Source organism: Moschus berezovskii, chromosome 12 (genome assembly GCF_049115385.1).
Source record: "Moschus berezovskii isolate FMDL1 chromosome 12, NW_MosBer_1.0, whole genome shotgun sequence".
In the NCBI taxonomy this organism is placed as follows: domain Eukaryota; kingdom Metazoa; phylum Chordata; class Mammalia; order Artiodactyla; family Moschidae; genus Moschus; species Moschus berezovskii.
The window spans coordinates 56088705-56098646 of NC_142471.1; the positions used below are offsets into that span (position 1 = coordinate 56088705).

General features: G+C 40.6%; 1 pseudogene; it reads left to right on the forward strand.

The window, feature by feature from the left end:
• Positions 1 to 2456: 2456 nt before the first annotated feature.
• LOC148776000 (V-type proton ATPase subunit e 1 pseudogene) lies at positions 2457 to 2696 on the forward strand (annotated as a pseudogene).
• The last annotated feature ends 7246 nt before the right edge of the window (positions 2697 to 9942 follow it).

Below are 9942 nucleotides of genomic sequence, written 5' to 3' on the forward strand. Positions count from 1 at the left end.
AAGGAGCAAGTAGAGGGAAACAATGGTGTATTTTTTAAATGCTGATCCTCACTGTTAGCCAGTGACATTACTTCCTACTACAATTCTAAGCAGTTAGAATATCCATATTTGGACACACACAGGGAAATGGATGAAATTGGTGAAATTAGGGAAATCCTCTTCCTACTGAACAAGGATCTCACTGGTAGAATTTTAAACAAAGAAAAGGCCAGTGAGGAAGAGCTTTCCAATGTTTTTGCCATCGTGCAAAAGGTTAACTTCCTGAGGAGATACTGGGATTTGGTTTTGTTTTTAGAAAAGCACTTTTAAGCAAAAGGGGAAGAAATAGGATGAGGCAGAGAGAAAAGTTTGGCAATGATGCGGTCCCCAAAAGGCCTCAGTCAACTCTGTATGAGAAGGCTTTGGGGAACCTTCACTAGTGGAACAAACTGGCTGGTCCTTTATTCACTTCTGAACCAGTCATGAAATGCAGGGTGTCCCATTAAGGGAGCACAGCCTTCAGTTCTCCTGAGCAAAGGCAAAATCAAAACATTTCCTATGGTTTTTAGTGAATAAATCCCTCAGACTTGGAGAGAAATTTGGACAGTGAAGCACAGCATCAAAAGCACTTGATTAACAACAGACTCAAATGCTTTGTTAAAAGATGGGAAATGTTATAGATTACTAAAATGGACACCACCTGTTTCCAAAGCTTTCCCCAAATTTAGCTATTTTGGGTGGAAATCTACCTCAACTTATGATCAACTCTCATGCTTTTAAAATAATAGAACACAGTGAACATAGTTTAACCTTTTTTTGATGATCTAATATCGTGAAAACATTGCATTTAGAAGCAATGCAACAATTTCCTTAGGATTTATTGACTTAGATTGCTTGTCCTGACACCAAATATCCAATCGGCCACTCTTTTGGGTATTTCAATTTTGAACGTTCTTTCTCATCAGTGGACAGCTCCTCACTGTGTCCCCATACTCATAAGTTTTGGGAAGTTGTTTCTGCCTTCTAATTTACTGCACAGTCTGCTGTGTGTGTGAAAGATAAGTATCCTTGATAGAATTGTGTCTAAGATGGGATTAAATTTATTCTGAGAAGTCACCTGTCCTGACCCCAGATGTACACATTGACACTCACTCAGGATCCTTGTGAGTGATTCTTACTCTGGGTGATTTGCAGGCTATTATCTTCAGAGTTAGGCACCAGATAAAGAACTCATCAATAAACACAGTGGTTGTGGAAAGACTGTTCTTCCTCCAACGGAATCAGGCTGGATATTTCATAATTGATGAAGCTGTCTACATTAGAAGGTTCCCCTACCCAGGCCCTTCTTAAGTCTCATTGGTATACCATTATCAACTATAGGGAGGGACTGTCCCTTGTAATTCAACTGTAAAAATTTAAGCTAATGGTTCTTTAATTTCAGTTCAACTTATATGATACTGTTCATGAAACCAATTGAAAGCAGACAGAGGTTGAATGTATTTACTGTACATAGCCACTGGAATTATCTTGGCTACTCATTTGTCAAGTATTTGCTAGGTTACAAGTATCCTAGAAAGTATTTTACAAAATTCATTTCAATTACTTCATAAACAACCTCAAGAATAATTTATTATTGTAACTATATATACATTTTTTTTCTTTTTTTAGGTAATTAATTTATTTTTTATTGGATGCAAATTATTTTTAAAGTTAAATTACAGCTTGAGGTCCAGGAAAATAGAGAGTAATCAAAGTATAGTGACATAGGGTGTCACCTAGATCTGTTTCTGTGTGATGTGGAGATTTTCTCATCTTTTCTGTTTGATTCTAGTTATTACTAATGCCAAATATGGAGAATTTTGTAAGTGGCTTCCATGTATTTTCTGCTGTTTTAAAATTTTTTCAGAATTGCACTCGTAATAGATGAATGTATGACTTCCCTGGTGGCTGAGATCATAAAGCGTCTGCCTTTACAATCCAGAAGACCTGGGTTCGATTCCTGGGTTAGGAAGATCCCCTGGAAAAGGAAATGGCAACCCACTCCAGTATCCTTGCCTGGAAAATCCCATGGACGGAGGAGCCTGGTGGGCTACAGGCCATGGCGTCGCAAAGAGTTGGACACAACTGAGTGACTTCACTCATATTTTAGATGAGGAAACTAAGGCACTTAGAGTATAAATGACTTTTCCAAGGTCACAAAGCTACAAGCCATAGAACCAGGTTTCAAACTCTGTTTGCTCAGATTTCACATTTGAGCTTTACCCTTTCCACTTATTATCCTACTCATATTAAATATTAATTAATTGCATTGTTATTATGAGGTAAGATAAATTTAAACTCACCAAAACCTGCATGAAACATAAATGATAACAGTTTTGTTACCATATGAGTATTCTAAGGTTGGCGTATTTTTTAAAGACAGAAGAATGATAACTTTTGAAAAGTTCAAGCCTTGGGGTCAGGATTGCACCACAACCATGACATGTACTAGCCTCACCATGCCTCTCATTGTGATGAGTGTGTTCTGGGGCTTTGTTGGCTTCCTGGTGCCCTGGTTCATCTCTAAGTGTCCCAACTACAGAGTTATCATCACTATGTTAGGGACCTGGTCACTTTGCTGCTATCTCTTTTGGATGATTGCAATTCTGGCCCAACTCAACTCTCTCTTGGGACCACAGTTGAGAAATGAAGCCATCTGGTACCTCAGCCATCACTAGCCTTGAGAAAGAAATCCTGCTCACCAGTGCTTAGTAGTTGAGGTCAAGAAGAGAACTCCTCTAGATGCACAATTACCTCCATACCCAGACCATCTTCCTTGACACACACATTCTAGACATTAGCTGCCTTAAACATTCCCACCACCTTTATATATCTTGGTCTAAAATGTAACATTTTTTTTCTTTTTTTAATGTTCAGTTCAGTTCAGTCGCTCAGTCGTGTCCGACTCTCCACGACCCCATGAATCACAGCACGCCAGGCCTCCCTGTCCATCACCAACTCCCGGACTTCACTCAAACTCATGTCCACAGAGTCGGTGATGCCATCCAGCCATCTCATTCTCCGTCGTCCCCTTCTCCTCCCGCCCCCAACCTTTCCCAGCATCAGAGTCTTTTTCAGTGAGTCAACTCGTTGCATGAGGTGGCCAAAGTATTGGAGCTTCAGCTTTAGCATCAGTCCTTCCAATGAACACCCAGGATTGATCTCCTTTAGAATGGACTGGTTGGATCTCCTTGCAGTCCAAGGGACTCTCAAGAGTCTTCTCCAACACCACAGTTCAAAAGCATCAATTCTTCGGCGATCAGCTTTCTTCACAGTCCAACTCTCACATCCATACATGACCACGGGAAAAACCATAGCCTTGACTAGACGGACCTTTGTTGGAAAAGTAAATATTTATCTTTAATTGAAGGATATTCTGAAAGAGATGGGAATACCAGACCACCTGACCTGTCTCTTGAGAAACCTGTATGCAGGTCAGGAAGCAACAGTCAGAACTGTACATGGAACAACAGACTGGTTCCAAATAGGAAAAGGAGTACGTCAAGGCTGTATATTGTCACCTTGCTTATTTAATTTATATGCAGAGTACATCATGAGGAACGCTGGGCTGGAAGAAGCACAAGTTGGAACCAAGATTGCCGGGAGAAATATCAATAACCTCAGATATGCAGATGACACCACTCTTATGGCAGAAAGTGAAGAGGAACTAAAAAGCCTCTTGATGAAAGTGAAAGAGGAGAGTGAAAAGGTTGGCTTGAAGCTCAACATTCAGAAAACAAAGATCATGGCATCTGGTCCCATCACTTCATGGGAAATAGAAGGAAAAACAGTGGAAACAGTGTCAGACTTTATTTTTTTGTGCTCCAAAATCACTGTGGATGCTGATTGCAGCCATGAAATTAAAAGACGCTTACTCCTTGGAAGAAAAGTTATGGCCAACCTAGATAGTATATTAAAAAGCAGAGACATAACTTTGCCAACAAAGGTCCATCTAGTCAAGGCTATGGTTTTTCCCATGGTCATGTATGGATGTGAGAGTTGGACTGTGAAGAAAGCTGATCGCCGAAGAATTGATGCTTTTGAACTGTGGTGTTGGAGAAGACACTTGAGAGTCCCTTATACTGCAAGGAGATCCAACCAGTCCATTCTAAAGGAGATCAATCCTGGGTGTTCATTGGAAGGACTGATGCTAAAGCTGAAGCTCCAATACTTTGGCCACCTCATGCGACGAGTTGACTCACTGGAAAAGACTCTGATGCTAGGAAAGGTTGGGGGCGGGAGGAGAAGGGGACGACAGAGAATGAGATGGTTGGATGGCATCACCGACTCTGTGGACATGAGTCTGAGTGAAGTCCGGGAGTTGGTGATGGACAGGGAGGCTTGGCGTGCTGTGATTCATGAGGTCATGGAGAGTCGGACACGACTGAGCGACTGAACTGAACTGAACTGAAGTGAATTACAATATTCTGTTGATTTCTGCCAAACATTGACACAGATCAGTCATAGGTATACATATGTCCCCTTTCTCTTGAGCTTCCTTCCCATCTCCCCCAACCCCCTTTCCTGTCACTTTTTTACACTTGGATGGTCATGTCTCTATGTAATATAAACTGCGTTGTCTCCATAAAATGTTTATGTACTCTTTTGAAATAGAAAGTGCTGTTCTGAGAAATAACATTACTCTCCTTAGAACTTGTGAATCTGAAGATGGTTTCTACCTCCTCACAACATGTGATTTGTTGAAATGCTTTAAAAATTGTTACAAGACAGTGAAACTCCAATGGGGCACTCAGGAGGAGAATATGTTCAGAGGGAAAATCTGTCTCATCAAAATTATACCAAAGTATATTTTCAGGAGGAATTTCTCGTTTCTGCCATCGTTTGGAATAAACTATTTTTCTACTTTCTATGGGAGAAAAAAGGGAAAATGAAAACTTCCAGCCTCAGGTCCCAAGAGAAGCAACAAAAATCTGATCACTTGGTCAGTTTCAGGTTATCTCAGGTGACACATTGAGTAACTCCAAAGTTATGTCACACACATAAAACACACACACACACCTTTTCACGTGTTCCTTGTTGTTCTGCTTCAGGTTTTATTGCTTTTTCTACCAATCCCACACTGGCTAAAATAATCAAAACCTTTTATGCATAAGTCCAGTTGCCACAGTGAAATATAACAAACGCCCACTTAGGAAACTTGCATTTATTCCTTCTTCCGTTGTCAAAGTATGTGATTTCTCTTTAACTGGGTCTAAGATATCAAATTGCTCATTTATTTCAAAGTGATGGAAAGTGAAAAAATATACCTGGTGGTCTATTTTGTTTACATCCAAGAATAGAAATGAACGTGTTTGTATTATTTCTTGAATAGCACTGACCATGTTTGAATCCCCATGACAGTTTATGATATCCCCTGTTATTTTTTTCTTCACAACTGCTTTGTTTGTTAGCAATGACTGGGAGTGTTTTTGCTCCTCTGTGGATCTTTAGCAAGCAGGTCTGTCAAGGCTATAATTCCACCCCAAGACAAGGGAAGAGGAAATAAAAACAACACAAATCACATAAGAAGTCTAAACCACCTGGTCCAAGATAAGTGAGAAGAGGAAGGATAGGAAAGAAAAGAAAAGGAAGGGAAAAGGAGAGAGAGGGGAAAATAGCAGTGGCAGACAGGTGATAGAGGCCAGGACTTAGAGACCTCATCAAACACCCTTGTCTTTCCAAGCCTTTTCCTAAGAGCTAGACAAATGAATGAGCCTTTTCTGCACCTTAATATTTGCAAATCTTTAAAGATGTTTTTATTTTTCAGATTATATTTGATAACAAAATATAACCTTTTATATAAAGCAACAAACTTGCTCTACTCACACAAATTTTGAACAATTTCTCCCTACTGAAGTGTGTTCCCAAGACATACTGAATCTCCTTTGCAAGAATTCCTTGTTTGCCATTACTGGATTCGACTAGGAGAACTTGAACAAGGTTTGTATTCATTGAAATTTCTATTCTGAATTTTTAAGCAACATTTTTGATTACTTGTCTCTTCACCACTTATAAATGGTACTTTAGAAGAAGTAGAAGTAGTTTCAGAATTCTATTCATAATGTGCAGATAAGCCCAAGACAAATCACAAGTCACTGTTCCCAGATTTGTCACCTCCAGGTCCCATCCACTACCCTATTGTACCACAAAAGAAACAACATGTCTAAAAAGTATATAAAAAGCTCTATTCACTTTTGACTACATGAATAATTAGTCAAATTCTGTGAGAGGAAGCATAGAGCTAAATAATATGACAAGCTTCTCTGCAGGGGAAAAATAAATGGTCTAAGCATTGAATAAATATTAGTTCAAATATTTTTAATGCATTCAGATGCTTATATCTTTCCTTTTCTCCTTTACTTTTCGCTTCTCTTCTTTTCACAGCTATTTGTAAGGCCTCCTCAGACAGCCATTTCGCTCTTTTGCATTTCTTTTCCATGGGGATGGTCTTGGTCCCTGTCTCAATGTCACGAACCTCCGTCCAGAGTTCATCAGGCACTCTATCAATCAGATCTAGTCCCTTAAATCTATTTCTCACTTCCACTGTATAATCATACGGGATTTGATTGAGGTCATATCTGAATGGTCTAGTGGTTTTCCCTACTTTCTTCAATTTAAGTCTGAACTTCGCAATAAGGAGTTCATGATCTGAGCCACAGTCAGCTCCTGGTCTTGTTTTCGCTAACTGTATACAGCTTCTCCATCTTTGGTTGCAAAGAATATAATCGATCTGATTTCGGTGTTGACCATCTGGTGATGTCCATGTGTAGAGTCTTCTCTTGTGTTGTTGGAAGAGGTTGTTTGCTGTGACCAGTGCATTCTCTTGACAAAACTCTATTAACCTTTGCCCTGCTTCATTCCGTGCTCCAAGGCCAAATTTGCCAGTTACTCCAGGTGTTTCTTGACTTCCTACTTTTGCATTCCAGTCCCCTATAATGAAAAGGACATCTTTTTTGGGTGTTAGTTCTAAAAGGTCTTGTAGGTCTTCATAGAACCGATTAACTTCGGCTTCTTCAGCATTACTCGTTGGGGCATAGGCCTGGATTACTGTAATATTGAATGGTTTGCCTTGGAAACGAACAGAAATCATCCTGTCATTTTTAAGATTGCATCCAAGTACTGCATTTCGGACTCTTTTGTTGACCATGATGGCTACTCCATTTCTTCTAAGGGATTCCTGCCCACAGTAGTAGATATAATGGTCATCCGAGTTAAATTCACCCATTCCAGTCCATTTTAATTCACTGATTCCTAGAATGTCTATGTTCACTCCTACCATCTCCTGTTTGACCACTTCCAATTTGCCTTGATTCATGGACCTAACATTCCAGGTTCCTATGCAATATTGCTCTTTAGAGCACTGGACCTTGGTTCTATCACTGGTCACATCCACAACTGGGTATTGGTTTTGCTTTTGCTCCATCCCTTTATTCCTTCTATAGTTATTTCTCCACTGAGCTCCAGTAGCATACTGGGCACCTAACGACCTGGGGAATTCCTCATTCAGTATCCTATCATATTGCCCTTTGTTACTGTTCATGGGGTTCTCAAGGCAAGTATACTGAAGTGGTTTACCATTCCCTTCTCCAGTGGACCACATTCGGCTGTGGTCCATGTGATCAGATCGGCTAGTTTCCTGTGATTATGATTTCAGATATGCAGATGACACTACCCTTATGGCAGAAAGTGAAGAGGAACTCAAAAGCCTCTTGATGAAAGTGAAAGAGGAGAGTGAAAAGGTTGGTTTGAAGCTCAACATTCAGAGAACAAAGATCATGGCATCTGGTCCCATCACTTCATGGGAAATAGATGGAAAAACAGTGGAAACAGTGTCAGACTTTGTTTTTTGGGGCTCCAAAATCACTGCAGATGCTGATTGCAGCCATGAAATTAAAAGATGCTTGCTCCTTGGAAGGAAAGTAATGACCAACCTTGATAGTATATTAAAAAGCAGAGACATTACTTTGCCAACCAAGGTCCGTCTAGTCAAGGCAATGGTTTTTCCCGTGGTCATGTATGGATGTGAGAGTTGGACTGTGAAGAAGGCTGATCGCCGAAGAATCGATGCTTTTGAACTGTGGTGTTGGAGAAGACTCTTGAGAGTCCCTTATACTGCAAGGAGATACAACCAGTCCATTCTAAAGGAGATCAATCCTAGATGTTCATTGGAGGGACTGATGCTAAAGCTGAAACTGCAATACTTTGGCCACCTCATGCGACGAGTTGACTCACTGGAAAAGACTCTGATGCTGGGAAAGGTTGGGGGTGGGAGGAGAAGGGGACGACGGAGAATGAGATGGCTGGATGGCATCACCGACTCTGTGGACATGAGTTTGAGTGTACTCTGGGAGTTGGTGATGGACAGGGAGGCCTGGCGTGCTGTGATTCATGGGGTCGCGGAGAGTCGGACACGACTGAGTGACTGAACTGAACTGATTTTTAATGCTGATGAAGTTAAAGTGTTAGTCGCTCAGTTTCATCCAACTCTACATGATCCCATGGATTGTCTCCTCTGTCCACGGAATTTCTCAGGCAAGAATACAGGGGTGGGTTGCCATTCCCTTCTGCAAGGGATCTTTCTGACCCAGGGATTGAACCTAGGTCTCCTGCATTGCAGGCAGACTCTTTATCATCTGAGGCACCAGGGAAGCTCTTTAATGCTGACAGTCATGCCTATAAACTTTCTAAAACTTATTTCAGAGTGACTATCTATGAAAGAACTTTTCCATACATTTTGTCTTCTACTTCACTTGCTTTGCATTGATTTGATGTTTAAAAAATCTGTGACAAAAAGCAGTATCATAAAATATTCAAGAGTATTATTGTTGTTTAGTCACTATGTTGTGTCCGACTCTTTGTGACCATATGGACTGTAGCTCAAGAGATTTCCCAGGGAGGAATACTGGAACGGGGTGCCATTTCCTTCTCCAAAGGATCTTCCCAATCCAGGGATCAAACCTGCATCTTCTGTACTGGCAGGCAGATTCTTTACCACTGAGCCAACCAGGGAAGCCCAGTTAAGAGTATGGATTCAGGTTAAAACCCTCAATCAAAATCTTGTTTTTGCATTAGACTTAAACTCCTCCATCTTGATTTCCTTATCCACAAAATGAATTTTTGTGAAAATCAAATGAGTTAATATATGTAAAGTATATAGGACATAGTAAAAAGCTATATAGCTCATAGCATGTTTTGCTACTAATATTGTTCTACATTGACAGCTATCCTCACTCAAAATTGTCAGTTTAATTATATACCATGAGAATTAGCTTATTTAATCACACTCTACAAACTCTAAAGTGATATCCTACTTTGTAGCTCATCAGTTTAGTTCAGTTCAGTCACTCAGTTGTGTCTGACTCTCTGTGACCCCATGAATCACAGCACGCCAGGCCTCCCTGTTCATCACCAACTCCCGGAGTCCACCCAAACTTATGTCCATTGAGTCAGTGATGCCATCCAGCCATCTCATCCTCTGTCATCCCCTTCTCCTCCTGCCCTCAATCTTTCCCAGCATCAGGGTCTTTTCAAATGAGTCAGCTCTTCCCATAAGGTGGCCAAAGTATTGGAGTTTCAGCTTCAGCATCAGTCCTTCCAATGAATATTCAGGACTGATTTCCTTTAGGATGGACTGGTTGGATCTCCTTGCAGTCCAAGGGACTCTCAAGAATCTTCTCCAACACCACAGTTCAAAAGCATCAATTCTTCAGCGATCAGCTTTCTTCACAGTCCAACTCTCACATCCATACATGACCACGGGAAAAACCATAGCCTTGACTAGATGGACCTTTGTTGGCAAAGTAATGTCTCTGCTTTTTAATATGCTATCTAGGTTGGTCATAACTTTCCTTCCAAGGAGTGTCTTTTAATTTCCTGGCTGCAATCAGCATCCACAGTGATTTTGGAGCACAAAAAAATAAAGTC